The sequence below is a fragment of the Mesoplodon bidens genome (genome assembly GCF_964165515.1).
Source record: "Mesoplodon bidens genome assembly, chromosome: 2".
Taxonomy (NCBI): domain Eukaryota; kingdom Metazoa; phylum Chordata; class Mammalia; order Artiodactyla; family Ziphiidae; genus Mesoplodon; species Mesoplodon bidens.
This window is the reverse complement of record NC_138177.1, coordinates 129,211,149-129,216,676: the sequence shown is the minus strand read 5'-3', so window position 1 is coordinate 129,216,676 and position 5,528 is coordinate 129,211,149. Positions and strand designations below refer to the sequence as shown.

Genomic DNA, 5,528 nt, shown 5'->3' with positions numbered 1-5,528 from the left:
AGGCCACAGCAGTGACAGGCCCACATACGGCAAAAAAAAAAAAAAAAAAAAAAAAAAAAAAAAAAAAAAGGTGCTATATGTATGTACATTGTTTTATATATATGAGTATAAAATATATATATTCTCTCTATATATTTACATATATATTCCTTTTTAGATTCTTTTCCATTATGGGTTATTTCAAGATATTGAATATAGTTCCCTATGTTATACAGTGAGTCCTTGTTGGTTATCTATTATATATATAGTAGTGTGTATATGCTAATCTCAAAGTCCTTATTTATCCCTCCCTCCCCCCACTGGTTTTCCCCTTTGGTAACCATAAGTTTGTTTTCTATCAGACTAGATACATTTCAATTGCAAAAGGGGCACGTGTAGTAGTGACTACTGTATTAGAGTAGTTTTAGATTCTAGAACATACCTAGTTCTTTCCCTTTTTAAAAAAACACACAAATAAGCTCTTTTATTTGTCACCATTAAAAGTCTGAATTTTAAACAGATTCTTGGAATGGTGACTCATATCCATCAGCTCACTCGACCTTAACACCTGTCTCATCTCCAGTAGCTTTTCCAAGAATGATTACCTTCACCATGAAGCTCCAGAGTTTTCCCAATTCAAATTTGGGCTTCTTCAGCATTTTTACTTTTCTAACAAAGAATCATGGAGCAGATAAATATATTGGCAAGCTTTTTCTATGCCTTTTCCAGTGCTGTCTGGAATCAACTTATTGACTACTTCTTTCAAGTCATTTATGTGTCTGCTTCTCTTGGGTCATGATTTCCATCATCTTCTTCCAGATTAGGAGGAACTGTCGGTGCTGGGCATAAGAAGTCTTCTGAATCTGATTGTTGCATTTTTTAGTAAAATGCACACAGAATAGATGAAGAAAATAACCATGGGTAGTCTTCATATCAACATGAACTTCAATCATGGTCTGCCATTTTTTGACCATGGAGCACATTTTGTCACAGGTAAGATATGTAATAGAAATTAGTCAGGCAGTTTTTGCCCTGAACATCCTCAATAATTAGCTTGAATTTTCTAAATGCAACTTCATCATTCTCCAGATCAGAAAGGCTCACTTCAAAAACATGACACTTGAGGTCATCAGATGCGATTTTGGTTCCTTGAGTTCTCATGATTAGTGTTTTCCCAATATTTCTTATATTGAACATAGCTGGTGCTTTCACATCATACCAATCTTTCTTAAAAAATGGGTCAACCACTTTCTTCTTGTCCCCCTTTGGCCACCTTTTGTAAGGTGCTTGTTCTGGCTGACTGCCATAGTGCTGCTCAGTGTTCTCTCTCTTCTGATGGCCCCTACACCTGGAGGGTCCTCTGCTTGGATTACTCTTCCTCTAGCTCTTTTAAAAATATATACTTTTGGATAAATCATTCATAAAAGATTATTCACACATATAATGTGCAAACAATATGTAAATATTCACATATATATAATGTATATTCATAGTATAGAAATTAACACAATGCAAGTTTATTTCTTACACATCCAAAGTCTAATGAAGAACACACGGCTTGCCTCAGGCTGGTGCAACGTCACTCCGGCCTCTGCGACCGCAGGCTCACCCCGCATTCTGTACCCCTCCCTCCCCCCAGCCTGAGTGAGCCAGAGCCCCTGAATCAGTTGCTCCTTTAACCCCCTCCTGTCTGAGCAAAGAAAAGATGCCCTCAGGCAACCTACACACAGAGGTGGGGCCAAATCTAAAGTTGAACCCCAGGATCTGTGTGAACAAAGAAGAGAGAGGGAAATTTCTCCCAGCAGCCTCAGGAGCAGCAGATTAAATCTCCACAATCAACCTGATACCCTGCAACTGTGGGATACCTGAATACGCAATGAATCATCTTAAATTGAGGAGGTGAACTTTGGAAGCAATGATATATATATATATATAATTATATATATTTATAAATATATATATATATATTTCCCTTTTTCTATTTTTATGAGTGTGTATGTGTATGCTTCTGTGTGTGATTTTGTCTGTATAGCTTTGCTTTTCCCATTTGTCCTAGGGTTCTGTCTGTTGTTTGTTGTTGTTGTTTTAGTATAGTTTTTAGTGCTTGTTATCATTGGTGGATTTGTTTTTTGGTTTTGTTGCTCTCTTCTTTCTTTCGTTTTTTTTTCTTTAATAACTTAAAAAAATTTTAATAATTATTTTTTATTTTAATAACTTTATTTTATTTTATTTTATTTTCTTCTTTCTTTCTTTCTTTCTTTCTTTTTTTTTCTCCCTTTTATTCTGAGCTGTGTGGATGACAGGCTCTTGATGCTCCAGCCAGGCGTCAGGGCTGTGCCTCTGAGGTGGGAGAGCCAAGTTCAGGACATTGGTCCACAAGAGACCTCCAAGCTCCATGTAATATCGAATGGTGAAAATCTTCCAGAAATCTCCATTTCAACACCAAGACCCAGCTCCACTGAACGACGAGCAAGCTACAGTGCTGGACACCCTATGCCAAACAACTAGCCAGACAGAAACACAACCCCACCCATTAGCAGAGAGGCTGCCTAAAATCATAATAAGGCCACAGACACCCCAAAACACATCACCAGACGTGGACCTGCCCACCAGAAAGACAAGACCCAGCCTCATCCACCAGAACACAGGCATTAGTCTCCTCCACCAGGAAGCCTACACTACTCACTGAACAAACCTTAGCCACTGGGGGCAGAAACCAAAAACAACAGGAACTACAAACCTGCAGCCTGCAAGAAGGAGACCAAAACAGAGTAAGTTAAGCAAAATGAGAAGACAGAGAAACACACAGCAGATGAAGGAGCAAGGTAAAAACCCACCAGACTGAACAAGTGAAGAGGAAATAGGCAGTCTACCTGAAAAAGAATTCAGAATAATAATAGTAAAGATGACCCAAAATCTTAGAAATAGAATAGAGAAAATACAAGAAATGTTTAACAAGGACATAGAAGAACTGAAGAGCAAACAAACAGTTATGAACAACACAATAAATGAAATTAAAAATTCCCTAGAAGGGATCAATAGCAGAATAACTGAGGCAGAAGAACGGATAAGTGACCTGGATGATAAAATAGTGGAAATAACTACTGCAGAGCAGAATAAAGAAAACAGAATGAAAAGAAATGAGGACAGTCTCAGAGACCTCTGAGACAACATTAAACGCACCAACATTCAAATCATAGGGGTCCCAGAAGAAGAATAGAAAAAGAAAGGGACTGAGAAAATATTTGAAGAGATTATAGTTGAAAATTTCCCGAATATGGGAAAGGAAATAGTTAATCAAGCCCAGGAAGCACAGACAGTCCCATACAGGATAAATCCAAGGAGAAACATGCCAAGACACATATTAATCAAACTATCAAAAATTAAATACAAAGAAAAAATGTTAAGAGCATCAAGGGAAAAACAACAAATAACACACAAGGGAATCCACATAAGATTAACAGCTGAGCTGTCAGCAGAAACTCTGCAAACCAGAGGAGGTGTCAGGACATATTTAAAGTGATGAAAGGGAAAATACCTACAACCAAGATTACTCTACACAGCAAGGATATCATTCAGATTGACAGAGAAATTAAAACCTTTAAAGACGAGCAAAAACTAAGAGAATCCAGCACTACCAAACCAGCTTTACAACAAATGCTAAAGGAACTTCTCTAGGCAGGAAACACAAGAGAAGGAAAAGGCATAAAATAACAAACCCAAAACAATTAAGAAAATGGTAATAGGAACAGACATATCGATAATTACCTTGAATGTAAATGGATTAAATGCTCCAACCAAAAGATGTAGACTGGCTGAATAGATACAAAAACAAGATCCATATATATGCTGCCTACAAGAGACCCACTTCAGACCTAGGGACAAATACACACTGAAAGTCAGGGGATGGAAAAAGATATTCCATGCAAATGGAAATCAAAAGAAAGCTGGAGTAGCAACTCTCATATCAGACAAAGTAGACTTTAAAACAAAGATTATTACAAGAGACAAAGAAGGACACTACATAATGATCAAGGGATCAATCCAAGAAGAAGATATAACAATTGTAAATATTTATACACCCAAGAAAGGAGCACCTCAATACGTAAGGCAAATACTAACAGCCATAAAATGGGAAATCGACAGTAACACAATCATAGTAGGGGATTTTAACACCCTACTTTCACAAATGGACAGATCATCCAAAATGAAAATAAATAAGGAAATACAAGCTTTAAATGATACATTAAACAAGATGGACTTAATTGATATTTATAAGACAATTCATCCAAAAACAACAGAATACACTTTCTTCTCAAGTGGTCATGGAACATTCTCCAGGATAGATCATATCTTGGGTCACAAAATAAGCCTTGGTAAATTTAAGGAAATTGAAATTGTATCAAGTATCTTTTCTGACCACAACACTATGAGACTAGACATCAATTACAGGAAAACACATGGAGGCTAAACAATGCACTACTTAATAACCAAGAGATCACTGAAGAAATCAAAGAGGAAATCAAAAAATAGCTAGAAACAAATAACAAGGAAAGCACAATGACCCAAAACATATGGGATGCAGCAAAAGCAGTTCTAAGAGGGAAGTTTATAGCAATACAGTCCTACCTTAAGAAACAAGAAACATCTCAAATAAACAATGTAAGCTTACACCTAAAACAATTAGAGAAAGAAGAACAAGAAGACCCCAAAGTCAGCAGAAGGAAAGAAATCCTAAAGATCAGATCAGAAATAAATGAAAAAGAAATGAAGGGAACGATAGCAAAGATCATTAAAACTAAAAGCTGGTTCTTTGAGAAGATAAACAAAATTGATAAACCTTTAGACAGACTCATCAAGAAAAAAGGGAGGAGACTCAAATCAATAGAATGAGAAATGAAAAAGGGGAAATAACAACTGACACTGCAGAAATACAAAGGATCATGAGAGATTACAACAAGCAACTATATGCCAATAAAATGGACAACCTGGAACAAATGGACAAATTCTTAGAAATGCACAACCTTCTGAGACTGAACCAGGAAGAAATAGAAAATATGAACAGACCAATCACAAGCACTGAAATTGAAACTGTGATTAAAAATCTTCCAACAAGTAAAACCCCAGGACCAGATGGCTTCATAGGCGAATTCTATCAAACATTTAGAGAAGAGCTAACACCTATCTTTCTCAAACTCTTCAAAAACTTAGAAGAGGGAGGAACACTCCCAAACCCATTCTACCAGGCCACCATCACCCTGATACCAAAACCAGACAAAGATGTCACAAAAAAAGAAAACTACAGACCATTATCACTGATGAACATAGATGGAAAAATCCACCACAAAATACTAGCAAACAGAATCTAACAGCACATTAAAAGGATCATACACCATGATCAAGTGGGGTTTATCCCAGGAATACAAGGATTCTTCAATATACGCAAATCAATCCATGTGATACACCATATTAACAAACTGAAGGAGAAAAACCATATGATCACCTCAATAGATGCAGAGAAAGCTTTCAACAAAATTCAACAGCCAGTT

At 36.6% G+C, this 5,528-nt stretch overlaps 1 pseudogene across 1 annotated transcript; it reads right to left on the bottom strand.

The window, feature by feature from the left end:
• Positions 1 to 530: 530 nt before the first annotated feature.
• LOC308612408 (small ribosomal subunit protein eS1-like) lies at positions 531 to 1,286 on the bottom strand (annotated as a pseudogene). Its single transcript has one exon. The product of its transcript is annotated as a small ribosomal subunit protein eS1-like (transcript).
• Between the last annotated feature and the right edge of the window lie 4,242 nt (positions 1,287 to 5,528).